A 14,971-nucleotide genomic window follows, 5' to 3' on the forward strand; every position below is an offset into this window, starting at 1 on the left:
TTCATGTGCCTTCATTCCAGGCAATGAGGAGCTTCACTTGTTTTTTGTTGTTGATTATTTAACTTTTTAGTGTAGTAACATACATACAACTCAAATTTTCCCATTTTAACCACTTCTAAGTGTGCAATTCAGATTTCCATATTCTAAGTATTTTATATTAGTGGAATCACATAATATTTGTCCTTTTTTTGTCTTGCTTCTTTTACTCAACTTGATAGCTTCAAACTTCATCCATGTAGTAGCTTGTCTTGTTTCTTTATCCAGGGCAATAAGTCCCAGAATGTGCTCAGTCAGCCTGTAAGAGGCTTTAAGTAGCCATTTCCAGGAAAATATCACTTTCTACTGCAAAGTGATCTACCTGTGATCTATCTATCTAGCTAGCACCTATCTAATTCCCCCTCCCTCTTTCCCTCCCTCCCTCCTCCTCATTCTTTTGTTCTTTCATTCTTTTGTTTGTTGACTCTTGGATGTCCCATTTTAGATTCTCCTGCCTATGACTGTCAGATTTCTTCTTCCAAAACATTATGCCATTCCATTACCAAAAAACATATTGCCATTAAAAATATTCCTAAAAGCCATGACTGACACAAAACTTGGATCCTTAGCGTATCACTCAATGATTTTTATTTTGCCAGCCAGGCCTCTACCAGTCCCAAGCTGATTAAGTTCAAGTTGGCTTAAAGTATATTATAGTTTCAACTATATGTGAAGTGCTGTGTTAGTTAAATAAAAAAACGAATAGGAGCAAGTCCATGCTCTCAAGGACATGCCAACATTGTTACCCCTTGAAACAGTCCTTGCCTGTTTATCCAAGACTGGGAAATTTTATGTAGCTATTTACATTGCTGGTGGAGAACGCATGGGGTGTTGGGCTTCCTACCTTGATGGTTGCTGATGTGCTCGCAGACATTGAGGACTGGTGGTTCGATGTGCTGAGCCCTCAATCACGGGACTTGCCCTTGGGAAGACTGTTACTGCAAAGGAGAGGCTAGGCCTGCTTATAATTGTGCCTAAGAGTGTCCTCCTGAGTGCCTCTTTGTTGCTCAGATGTGGCCCTCTCTCTCTAGCTAAGCCAGCTTGGCAAATGAAATCACTGCCCTCCCCCCTATGTGGGATCTGACACCCAGGGGTGGAAATATCCCTGGCAATGTGGAATATGACTCCCAGAGAGGAACCTGGACCCAGCATCATGGGATGGAAAACATCTTCTTGACCAAAAGGGGGATATGAAATGAAATGAAATACGTTTCAGTGGCTGAGACATTCCAAAAGGAGCCGAGAGGTCACTCTGGTGGGCACTCTTATGTACAATATAGACAACCCTTTTTAGGTTCTAATGAATTGGAATAGCTAGCAGTAAATACCTGAAACTATCAAACTACAACCCAGAACCCTTGAATCTTGAAGACCATTGTATAAAAATGTAGCTTATGAGGGGTGACAATGATTGGGAAAGCCATGTGGCTCACACTCCCCTTTGTCCAGTGTATGGATGGATGAATAGAAAAATGGGTACAAAAGAAAAAAAAGCACCCAGTGATCTTTTTTACTTTTAATTGTTTTTTTTTCACCTTAATTTTTATTCTTATTACTTTTGTGTGTGTGGTAATGAAAGTGTTCAAAAGTTAATTTCGGTGATAGACGCACAACTATATGGTGGTACTGTGAACAACTGATTGTACGCTTTGTATGACTGTATGGTATGTGACTATATCTCAATAAAACTGAATTATTTAAAAAAAAACCTCACAGAGAAATGCATTTTATTTTTTTGAGTGCATGGATTAAATCACAGTGTAAGCAAGAGAAATGGAAGACTAAGTTGAACATTTTCTACATCTAGAAGTATAGAGAAATCCAAAATTCAAAAGAAATCATTGAAAGTGTTTTCTTCTTTTTGGTTTGGCTAGTTGATTTCTGTATCACACTATCTAAATGCAACAGTTAATTGACTTTATGTTTGTTTTATAGGAAATAGGAAACATATAAACACACATATATGTTTTTAAGTACCTTCTGATTGTACCCTTAAAGATATAGATGTTGCCTATACATAAATCTACTTGCAAACTTCAAAGACACTCTAAATGAAGGGGAAATGCCTTCTCCAAATAGAGGGAGCCTAAAACTCCAAAAGGCAGCTGCTTCTGGTCTGAGGAAGGCTCCTGGAAAAGGAGAATCCTATTTCCTCCTGCTACCCCTTAGTCTTGACTGAAAGTCACCAATGGCTACCAGTACCTCTCTCCAAGATATGTGGGTTATAAAACAAATAGCTGAGATTGATTTTTCTCTCATTGCCTAGCTTAGAAAAATAGTTTGGGATGTGTTGCAATTAGGCAGTAAGGGTTGCCTACTACTCATTCAAAAAAAAAAAAAGAAGAAGAAGAAGAACTCATGGAGGACCTATTATGGACAACTACCTATTAAAATACGGTTCCTGGTTTCAAGGAACTTTCAAGGGATGTTATTACTACACCAAAGGTGAAAAAAGTGAGCCATAGCAGCATCAGAGGCTATAGGGTATGTTTCATACTTAAAGGAGTATTTGTGCTAGGCATTAAAACTAAGTAAGATTTATAACAGGCAGAAACAAGAAGGGAAAGAGTATCCCCAGTTAAAGGAATATAAAGGAATAGCATGATCAAAGAAACAGGGTCCAGAAAGGACATGGTAAATGTGATAACTCAAATGTCTCCTCCTTGATGACTTCCCTTAGGCCTCTAATGCCACAGAGGAAAAGCTGATCCCCCTCTTTAATTTTTCCATAGTAGATTGGTTTGAAGGTGCCTCCATAGAACCTACCACAAGTATTAGAGTTGTTTGCTTACAGATCTCTCTCCCCAGCAGAAAATAAAGATATTTCTACCTGTAAAGAAAAGCTTGGGGCTATTTTACATTGTCACTCCCACATGCTCTCTTCCATCCAGCGGCCTCGTGCCATCCCTGACCCCAGACTCAACCGGCAGCACAGCCCCCCAGCCTCATGCTGTGTTGGATGCAAGAACCCGTGCTTAAGTAAGAAATCTGACCTCACTGGGGTGAGACATCAAGCAAAGTTTCGACAACCACTTTTCCAGAACAGAAAGGGAACACATGCATTAGAAAAGATGACTAATAAACATACCAAAAGAACACGGCTGCACAAATACCAGAATCTGATCACATAAAACAGTTTAAAGAATTTCTTGGCTCCTACAGTAAATTGACAGTAATCTGCTTTTTTGGAGTGTGTTAAAGACTTCACAACAAAAGTAAAACCTGAAGAGATCACCTGTTCAGAACATTGCTTACAGAAATATTTTTAAAGACACAAAGAATATCCATGAGGCTTCAGGAATATCATATTCAGCAGAATGAAGCCCTGGCAGCCAAAGCAGGACTCCTTGGCCAACGACGATAGAGGTCCTGATGGATGGACTTTCAATGAAGGATTGTACTGGAAATGAGGATTAATTTAATATAATCCCCTGAAAGCAGTAGCCATCATGTTAAACCACCTGTCATGAATGGCATATGAAAGCCATCGGAGAAACAAAATCACTATTTACCAAGAATAATCAAAATAGAAGGTCCTACTGTTCAAAGAAAATAATAAGATGCAACATGTGTTGGAGCTTTAAGATTCAGCGGCTTGGTCACTTGAGCAGAAAAAATAAGCCATTGTTTCTTCAATTGTGACTGTTAATTTTAAAGCAAAATAAGTGTTTAATCATGTATGAGGTAGAAAAAAAATTATTACTTTAAGTAAAATAAAAGGAAATATCACTGAGCTAAAACAGAAAAGCTTGGTCTCATTTAAAAGTGGGTGACTGTGATCATCAAATCACTATGGAATTTAGATTCCATTGAATATATTTAAGAGAAATATATTAAGAGAATATATTTAAGGGAATTCTTAAATACACATTTAAAATATATTTAAGAGACGAAAGTAACAACTAATTTTAAAGACAATATATTATATAAAATTATATTTTGCAAGGATTTAAACTCATGATGAAAAATTTGAGATGCCAAATGTGTAATGTGTGGAAGTGCATAGTTTTTGTTTTGTTTTATTCTCTTTAGGTGATAGAAGAGTACTGATATTTGAAGACCTTCGCCCTCAATGTTCACATTAGTGGTTGTCTGTGAGGTTTTACATTACTTTGAGGATTGGGAGAGGTTAGGAATAGGAATCCATTGGCAGTTGTTCATTCACAGCTACATGGAGCATATTTTCTGAGATGAATTCAGTTTGAGAGGATTTAAGCTTGCAGTATGATAATGGAATGGGCCATTTGCGATCAGACACATGGCATCTCTCCTCATGGAGGGCAATGTCTTCTGCTCATGTTGTGCCACACTTCTCTCCAGCAATGTCCTAAATCTGTTCCTGGCACAGTCATTTGCCTCATTGCCCAATGCAGTCCTCTGGGAGTCACCTTGGGTTATTTCTTGCCTCTCCCTCTTCCACTATGCCATCAATCAACAAGTCCTTTTAATCATCCTCATATTCCCCCTTTTCTTTCTGTCTCCACTGCCACAGCCTTTGCTCAGCCTTTGGCTGGATTTCTGCAATAGTTTGAGTCCTGTGCCTTTGTCTCTGAGTGTCTCCTTTCCAAATTTATCATCCTAATATCGTCGGAGTGGTTTTCTTAAAAAGCAAATCAATGTCACTCTGTCATTTGTAATCTTTCAGTAGCTTGCTACTCTCACCAGAATAAAGAACTTTATTGTCTGGCCCATGTCTGTTCTCATACAGAGCCATTACTCCCCCACTCTCCAAAGTGCACCTTTGCTTCTGCCATATTGGTTTACTTCAGTTCACCAAATGAACTCTCTCCTGCTTCTATGACCTTGTGCATAATGTTGTCTTCTTAGATGGTCCCTCCTGTGCTTCATCTGCCTGGCTAAGGCCAACTCTCTCTTCAAGAGCAACTCCAAGGGCCATAGCTTCTGTTCTAGTTTGCTAATGCTGCTGGAATGTAAAACACCAGAAATGGACTGGCTTTTATAAAGGGGGTTTATTTGGTTGCACAGTTACAGTCTTAAGGCCATAAAGTGTCCATCAACAAAGGGTACCTTCACTGGAGAAAGGCCATTGGCATCCGGAAAACCTCTGTTAGCTGGGAAAGCATGTGGCTGGCATCTGCTTACTCCCAGGTTGTGTTTCAAAATGGCATTCTCCAAAATGTCTGCATCAGCTTCCAACAGCTGTCTTCAAAATGTCTGTCTCAGCTGCAACTAGCTGTGAGCTCCTTCTGTCTGAGCTTTTAGAGTTCCAGTGAACCAATCAAGACCCACACTGAAAGGGTGGGGCCATTTCTCCATGGAAATAATCCAATCATAGTTATCACCTACAGGTGGGTGGGTCACATCTCCATGAACACAATCAAAGAATTACAATCTAATCAACACTAATATATCTGCGCCCACAAGATTGGATTAAACATGGCTCTTTCTGGGGGATGTAATATATACAAACTGGCACAGCTTCCTTCTGGAATCCCTTCTTGTGCTATCCAGTACCTTTAACCCCACATAACTATTGACACTTCACTCCTGTTAATTGAGGTGCCACTAATGACTTCTGTGTTTGATAGCCACATATTGAGATAAAGTTTTGGTTGACTCATCTTTCTTGCCCATTGGTCTATAGAGTTCTTTAAGGGTGAGATTTGTATTATATTCATCTCCATATCCTTTAATACCTGGCAAAATACCACCAAATGCAGGTGTTCTAAAATAGACTATGGAATAAGTAAGTGAACACTGATCTCATCTGAGACAGTTATACATGAATGGAGTACCATGGTCAGACATGTATTCATTTTTTCCCCTTTCTCTTGCTACATCTATAGTGAAATATCAAGAAGTTCTCTCCACCTTTTTAATTTTCCCCACTCCATCACTGCATAAGATAGAAGAGAGTGTAGTAGTTTTTGGTTACAAATAACCAAAGTCCCTAATCCAAGTAGCTTAAAAGATTAGTAATTTATTATTTTATATTACAGAAATTTCAGGAATATGGCAGATTTAAGGTTAATTGTGAATAATGGTTAATTCAGTGGCTCAATTATGTCATCAGAGATCCGGGTTCCATGTTTCTGTTCTGCCATCTTCATCAAGGCCGCCTTGCTTCTCTTGCAGAAGCAAGATGGCTGCCGTATTTTCACAGTCCTTGGAGCAACAGCCAGAAGTAGTGGCAGACATGGAATCTTAATGACCAGAACTGGGTCACATGCCCCTTCCTAATCTCATCAATTATTACTCTGATTGGCACAGACTAACCAAGATTCACCCTTTGGAGCTGGGTCAGCCTTTCTCATGGTCTTAGGAACCCTGAACAAAATCAGGGTTTCAGCAGGAAGGAAGATAGGGTGACAACCAGTGGGGAGGGCTTTCCAATATTACTTTTTTGTTCCCCATACATAACAGAAAACATTCGCTTTCAACTGAGAGACTCGGTGAATGACTGCCTTCATTAATATATAGTTTTCAGATTGTATCTTTTAGCAGTGAAAAAATATCTAGAGTAAACCAAAATCAACGGTGAATGTGCTGGAATAAAAAATAAATCCTACTCTCTGGAAGGAAAGTTTTTGATCTTTCTAAGCAAAATTAACTTCCAAGTCCATAAAAATGTGATTTATCATTTACAACATGACATTTATAGTAACTTTTCTTTGGTCCTAAAAAGGGGAAACTGAGAGAAAGATGTGAAGACATCCTAGTCTTGAAGATAATTAATGATGTAGTATATTGTTACTTATATTCCTGAAGTCAAAGAATGTAGTTGTGTTCATTCAAATCTAAGGAGCAAAGGAACTTAAATCCAATTTAACTTATAAATAACAAACATTTTTAAATGTTGCCTTGTGCATTTAAATAAAACACATTATCAAGCAGGAACTAAAGTTTGAATTTTACTATAAAATTGATTCTCAATAATTTCTAGATTGTATCACAGTGTGTGTTATATAATGTGTATATGTGAGTATGAGTTTTTTTAAAATTCAATTTTATTGAGATATACTCATACACCATACAATCATCCAAAGTGTACATTCAATTGTTCACAGTACCATCATATAGTTGTGCATTCATCACCCCAATATATTTTTGAACATTTTCCTTGTACCAGAAAAAGTGAAAATAAGATTAAAAAATAAAAGTAAAAAAGAACACCCAAATCATCCCCCCCACCCTATTTTTCATTTAGTTTTTTGTCCCCATTTTCCTACTAATCCATCCATACACTGGATAAAGGGAGTGTGATCCACAAGGCTTTCACAATCACACTGTCACCCCTTGTAAGCTACATTGCTATACAATCATCTTCAAGAGTCAAGGCTACTGGGTTGGAGTTTGATAGTTTCAGGTATTTACTTCTAGCTATTCCAATGCATTAAAACCTAAAAAGCGTTATCTATATAGTGCATAAGAATGCCCACCAGAGTGACCTCCCGGTTCCATTTGGAGTCTCTCAGCCACTGAAACTTTATTTTGTTTCATTTCGCATCCCCTTTTTGGTCAAGAAGTTGTTCTCAATCCCATGATGTCGGGTCCAGATTCATCCTCAGGAGTCATATCCCATGTTGCCAGGGAGATTTACACCCTTGGGTGTCAGATCCCACATAGAGGGGAGGGCAGTGAGTTCACCTGCCGAGTTGGCTTAGCTAGAGAGAGAGGGCCACATCTGAGCAACAAAGAGGCACTCAGCGGGAGACTCTTAGGCACAATTATAAGCAGGTTTAGCCTCTCCTTTGCAGTAACAAGCTTTATAAGGGCAAGTCCTGTGATAGAGGGCTTTGCACATCAACCTGCCAGTCCTCAATGTTTGTGAGAACATCAGCAACTATCCAGGTGAGGAAGCCCAACACCTCTGCATTTCTCCCAAGCTCCTCAGGGGGGCTCTGCAAATATATTTTTATTCTCTGTCCAAATTACTTTGGGATGTGCCTCTATTTGAGTATGAGTTTTGCATTTTTGTATACCATCTTAAACACTTTTTTGGAATGAGGTGATTATAAATAAGTATAATAATATATTGCTCAATTTCCAAATCCGTGTGTATACAGATGCTCAAGAATTGTGAAAAGTTTTTGTTTTGTTCAAATCTAATATTTTACACAGTGGAAAGAATTTTAACTAAAAACAAAAATGTTAATGTTTGTCAGAAAGCCTATTGATTTGTGTCCAATCAATAAAAATTGAGATGCTTCTTTATTTTGTATCCTGCAAAAAAAGAGGTCAGACTTTAAAAGAAAATGAATAAATAACCTACAGCATGATTTATTATACTTTGGGACAATATAATATCCACAATAAATTGAAGTTTTGTGCTCATATTGTGAAATATGTGTTATGCTGGTTGTATGTTTTACAAAGCTCTGTGCTATCTTTGGCTACTTCTAAACAAAATATAGAAGGCTGAGTAGTGACTATGTGTGAATTCATGTTGGAAACATGACTATAGATCATTCTAATCTGCAGAGTTTTCAGGTTTTATTGTGGAAGGAAAATGAAGGTTGGGGAGAAACATTTGCTTTTGCTTTAATTAGCAAAAACTCTCAAATTTACATTACCTGTTTTGAAACAGACTTTACTAGTGAAAGAGTAAAAGTCAATCAATGGATCAATCAGCAAAGAAGTGTTCAAGCACTCAAGGTTGTGTTAGGTGCTCAGAAATGTGTAAGGAACTCAGGGTTGTGGTAGGCATTAGGTATTTTGCTGAGTGTTGGGGGATGAGAAAAAGTGTGAGTAATATTTCCTCAAATGGCTTATATGGGGCAGGTAAGTGTGTTTCATATGAAATAAGTCGGGCACAATGTAAGACTGTGAAATTTCTTTTAGCGGTGCACAGTGTAAGTCCCATGGACCTGGTAGGGCAGTAGCAGTGAAAGCAGGGAGGAGGAGCTGAGATTTGAGTGTTTTTGGCTCTAGGGCCAAGAGTACATTTGTTTGTTTGCCTTCTGTGGCCTGAAGTAGAGAGATGATGGGCTCCCATAACCTTAGGATGCTTGAAAATCACCTGCATAAGGAGTCATTTCCTGACTCATTCATGGAATAGTTCTTTCTTTTTACCAGCAAAGAGAAGGTGCTTGGGAAGGAGATGCTGGCGCCCTGGGTTTAGTGTGTGTTAAATAGAGTTTATATTTTATTATATATTACACACACACACACATAATTTATACTATAATATATGCTATAATATGTGAAAAAGAAGAGAAGTAAATCTACATACTTCAAGAAAGTACTGAATATGTTTTTGCAAATGGGTAGGCCAGGGAAAGTGGGATAGTTTGGTAGATTACCAAGAAATATCAATAAACTGTGAAGACTTGTAGGAGGCACTTCAGAAAAGCAATTTGAAAAAGCCGTATCATACTCAGCATTTTCCTGGAACATAGGATATCTGTCAGAACGAAGACTTCAACAATTTTCTCTATTGTACCCACAATACAGAACAGAGAGAAGGTAAAGGAACACGTTGATCTCTTTATTTTAGGATGGAAAGCTGCTAGGAGATGACAGGAAAAGGCAATGTCAGGGTATGTAGATGTATTAAGTAGAAAAAATCATCTTTTCTACTCTGAACAGAAAACGCAGCAGAAAGAGGAACCAAAATGAATAAAAGAATTGCCTTTTGAAAAATGAAACAAATTGATCTTGATTAGTCATATTTTAGGGCTATAAAAAACTAGCACTATTGCAGTACCACTGATTATTTTTAAGAAATTGTGAATAACAGAAAAGGTATCTCAAACTTAGAAACTAAGTGTGGCTTTTAAAAATGTGCTATTAGGGAAAAGAGCAATCATGGATTTAAATTTGCTAATAGCTGGAAGAGTAGAGAAGTCCTGGGTAGTTGACAGCCTGGTCTTAAATTTGGTTGGACTAATCTTATCTTTTACTGTGATTGGATAATGGGATTGGTAAGGCAAAAGGAAATGATAGATTTTATCTATACTTCCTTTAGCAAGAATTTTGGTTTTGTCCCCCACCGCCCACAATAAAATTGAGAAATGCTGTTTGACTCTGCAACTTTTTGCAATCATGGGTTAATTGTTCAAGACAAAAGATACAAGAGAATGCTTGCTTTTTTTTTTTTCTTTTCTTTTCTTTTTTTTTTTTTAACAATCATTAACAACAGTTTATAAAAATCTGAAGGTATGCAGAGTTGAAGCTGCAAAGAGAGATAAAACCCAGTTCCTGCCCTCCAGGAGGTTTATAATCTAGAGGGGATACAGACTGACATACACAAGTAACAATAAAAGAGATATTAGGCTTCATTTGTATGATAAATAGAAAATGCAACTTGAAGAGAACACCTTTTTTAAAGGATTAAAATAGACTAGTATCCTTTGAAGCCTCTAAAAAAGATGTATTTTTATTAGTTTTTGCAGATAAATTAGTAACATGTTTATAAGAAAAAAATCAGTAGTATAAGAGATCAAAAAACCAGGCAGTTGAGAATATTGGGGGTGGTGGTGGTGGGGGTGGTAGCACTCTTCAGTTTCTAGTGCTTTTCAGACTTGAATGTGCAAAGAGACGCCTGGGGGGTCTTGCAGATTCTGATTCAGCTTTGGGGTGAGGGCTGAGAGTCCACCTTTCTAACAAGCTCCCAGGTGATCCCAGTGCTGTGCTGCAGGAGCCTTGCTTCTGGATTTAGAAACATGAGACACAGAAATTAAGTGGCTAACCTGCCATAGAAGCCCGTGTTGGTTAGGTCCCTGAATCCTCAGACCAAAGAATGTGGGAAACTCTGAGCCAGAGACCCCAGTAAGAGAGAATTAAACTTGCAAGGAAGGATGAAAGAAATTACTACCATGGAGCATTGAAAAAAAAAAAAAAGCAACTGAAGGGTGCTATAATAATGCCTACCAAATATAAAACCTATTACACAGAGAGTTTGATAGCTTTATTTAAGTCTGCATATAATGGACATACATTTTGATAGGATCACATTAGATATTGAATAGAATGATTTCTCATTAAGGATGCAGGCATTTGAATCCTCTCGCCCCCACCTCCTCCAAAGACTTTAAAATGATTGTTACGCAGGAGGCTTGGCTTGATGAGATCTCTAAAAGTTGAGAGATGTTCTTGGCGTTCCGTCTAAGACTTTTTAAAAGTGCCATTGACAATGTTGAGTTCTATCTGGACCCTGTGATCCTGGAACTTCTTAGCATGACTAAACTTTAGGCAGGCTTCTCTTTGTCTCTAGGCCCCTGATCTCCCTTACTTGGCTCTTAGAGACTCCAGATAGAACATATTCCACCTGCTTCTGTGGTAAAATCAGGAGATAACTTCATGTAATGGACACACCCCATTGCTTGACCTCCCCCTCCAGTACCTTTCTATTAGCCATCCCAGACCTTAAAAACTCTCCTGCCCTCTGCTTCAGGGGAGTTGAGCCCCCTCTCTCTTAGCTGGAACTATTGTGATAGCCTTCTAATGTCTGTATCATAATAGCCTCCTGGTCTCTTTCTTCTCTATCACATATAGCTTTGAATAAGATCATCATTGCCTGTTCCACAGTGTCTGTGCAAAATTTTTCTTTGACACTAAAATTTTTCTTTTAACTTGATCCCCACTATGGTACCTGAGGAGCTGATGGATCACAGCTGAGGGAGAGTAGGAATGATTATGCTGTGTTGTAAATCAGTACACTAAATTTTCATGCTGTGAATCCAGCATATCCTACGTGTCTATAGACCATTAATGCTACCAATCCTTACTTCTGAAAGAGAAATTATTTGAATGTCTCTCTTTATCTTGTAAATAGCAATGTTCAAGTGGTTTCAGATAGGCAGACTTTAAATACAAAGGACTTAGGTGGTTCAGAGAAAGAGACCTCTTCCCTCCCTCCCTCCTTCCCTCCCTCACCCTCTCTCCCTCTCTCTTTCTTTCTTTCCTTCTGTTTGTCCTAGTGATGGAATCCTTCACTCAAGTTAGAAAATAATATATAATGAAAGTTTTGTTTTTCTTCTGTGTGATTAATATTCAGTTCTTATAGAGTTAAAGCTGACTTTAAATAGGATTCAGCAAAATATTATCAACTGACCAAATGCCCATTTTTTTTTGTTTGTTTTCTTTGTTGTTGTTTTGTGCAAACTTCAAAATAGTTCAAAATTTTCTAGGCTATATATAAGGAAATTTTTTTTGGTTATTTTCCTTTTGTTTATTTGCCCCTATCTTAAAATACTCTATTAAATTCATATAGGAGTTATGCTTTTAATTTTAAGTATGGAGTATCTTGTTTCAAGTTATATATTTATATACATACATACATAAAATATACAGAATCAGGCATTATTCTAGGCACTGGGGATACAGCAGTATAAACAAAACAAAGTCCCTATCCTCCTTCCAAAAATTGAGCTTGTATTCTGTTTGGAGGTGCAAGATAAGCAAGTAAACCTTTAGGTGTATCAGATGTGTACATAGTACTATGTACTACAAAGGAAACCAAAACCCTCCAAAATCAGGGAACAGGGAAAGGGAGCCATGTGTGACTCTGTGTGTGTGTGTGTGTGTGTGTGTGTGTGTGTGTGTGTGTGTGCTTGGAGAAGGACTCTTAACAGGGTGATATTTGAGCCAGTAAGGCAGAGCACCATTTGGATATCTTGAGGAAGGAGGAGGAGTGTTCTAGGCAGAGAAAAGAGCAAGTTTAGATTAGACATCTGTTGTATATCATTGGGACCTGTGCCACATACATTCACATACTGTTATTTTTTTAAATTAAATTCAGTTTTATTGAGATATAGTCACATACCATACCATCATCCATGGTGTACAATCAGCTGTCCACAGTACCATCATATGGTTATGCATTCATCACCCCAGTCTATTTTTGAACATTTTCCTTACATCAGAAAGAATCAGAATAAGAATAAAAAATAAAAGTAAAAAAGAACACCCAAATCATTCCCCCCATCCTACTGTATTTTTCATTTAGCTTTTGTCCCATTTTTCTACTCATCCATCCATACGCTGGATAAAGGGAGTACAATCCACAAGGTTTTCACAATCGCACCGTCACCCCTTGTAAGCTACATAGTTATGCAGTCGTCTTCAAGAGTCAAGCCTACTGGGTTGGAGTTTGATAGTTTTAAGTATTTACTTCTAGCTATTCCAGTACGTTAAAACCTAAAAAGGGTTATCTATGTAGTGCATAAGAATGCCCACCAGAGTGACCTCTCGGCTCCATTTAGAATCTCTCAGCCACCGAAGCTTCACTTCGATTTGTCTCACATCCCCCTTTTGGACAAGAAGGTGTCCTTAATCCCACCATGCTGGGTTCAGACTCATCCCCAGGAGTCATATCCTGCATTGCCAGGGAGATTTCCACCCCTGGGAGTCAGTCATGGGGGTAGGGCAGCATTCACATACTTTCAGTTCTGGATGAGGTTTCCCTGTTGCTACTGAATGGGGTGCCAGCAGGAATCTGCTCAACACTCACACATGCACAATCCAGAAATGCCAAGGATTTCATGCCCATGGGACCACCCTTGACCAATAGGAAACTGGGGCCTATAGATAAATTCCTCCCCATTTTCTTTCCATGGTGGACAGTTGAGATGGATTCATAAGACCTTCATAAGGATGGCCCCATGGAACTGAATACTTGTCTTCTGCAGAGATAATCAAGTCAACCATGCATCTTTATATCGGTTTTCCTTCCTTCTCTATGTCATTCCTTCCGCCCCACCACCCCCCCTCACTCCCCACTGCCCACCCCCCACTTTCTGGGGTCATTTTCCACATGAACTAGTTTAGGGCAAGCCTTATCTTAGATTCTGCTTTTGGAGGAACTAAGGTTAAAAGAAATTGCAAAGGCCCTGAGGCCCATGGCACATTCAAGAACAGTAAGGAAGTTTTATTGTTTTTGTTTTTGTTTTTAATGGATGTGGAGAAGGGCATGGGTGATTGGCAGTGATGGGGCAGGTTGGGTAAGGGCCTGATAGACCATGTTGAAATTGGAGTCTTTGGAGAGCTTGGAACAAAGAAGGGATATGAACTGACTTCCTTTTTTAACAGGGTCCTTTTGTCTCCCGTGTGGAGAATAGACTGAAGGAAGCAAGGTGGAAACAGGGAGACTAGTTAGGAAGCAGTTAAAATAGTCCGTGTGATGGATGATGGTGCTTAGGGCAAGGTGACAGAGGTGAGGTTGGTGAGAAGCGGTCAGATTGATCACTTTTTGGACTAAACAATGGGATGTGATAATGCATTGGATATGGGGTATGAGAGATCCTGAGGAATCAAGGATGACTCTAAGATTTCTGGAGTGGCTGGAAGAAGGTATCTGCATTTATTGGAAGGACTGCCATGGATGTAGATTTGGGGATGAGGGCAGGGCAGGGAATAGGAAATCAGAAGCTTAACTTTGGGCATGCTAAGTTTGAGATGCTTATTGGAAGTCCACATGGAGATGTGAGTAGAAGATGTGATTTGGGGGTCACCAGTGTGTAGCTGGAACTAGAGCCCCAAGTCTGGATGAGGTCCCTGAGGAAGTGAGTTGGTAAAGAAGAAAGGTCTCCTTGGATATCTTGAAAATTAAATATTTTTTTTAAAGAGTATATCATTGACTTTATGATGTTGACAAGTTTGGGGGAGCAAACTGTACTATCTGAAGCCTGACCCCAAAATAGCTTATATCCTGTGATGGTTGTTATAGACATTGCCAAACATCCTTCATGCTCATTACTACTTGAAATTACAGACCCACCATGTTAATATGCCTCTAGAACACAGATTTGGTTTTTTAATGGTTTGATAATAGTGCTCTATTATAATTGGTTTCTATTGTTATTCTATATATATATTGAAAATTAAATTTATGTCATCAGATATAGTAGTATATATGTTCTCAACATGAAAGAAAGGGAATTCCAAAGTTCACCTCTAATAGCAGTGGTTTTTTGTGTTTCTTGAAAGCAATGGTCAATAAGCATTTGGAATCCTGGCAAAGCAGGACAAATCT

General features: G+C 38.5%; 1 pseudogene; it reads left to right on the plus strand.

Moving 5' to 3' along the window:
* The first annotated feature begins 2,909 nt into the window (after positions 1 to 2,909).
* On the plus strand, positions 2,910 to 3,400 carry LOC119540548 (annotated as a pseudogene).
* Positions 3,401 to 14,971: the final 11,571 nt, after the last annotated feature.

This window comes from Choloepus didactylus, chromosome 7 (genome assembly GCF_015220235.1).
Source record: "Choloepus didactylus isolate mChoDid1 chromosome 7, mChoDid1.pri, whole genome shotgun sequence".
NCBI lineage: Eukaryota > Metazoa > Chordata > Mammalia > Pilosa > Megalonychidae > Choloepus > Choloepus didactylus.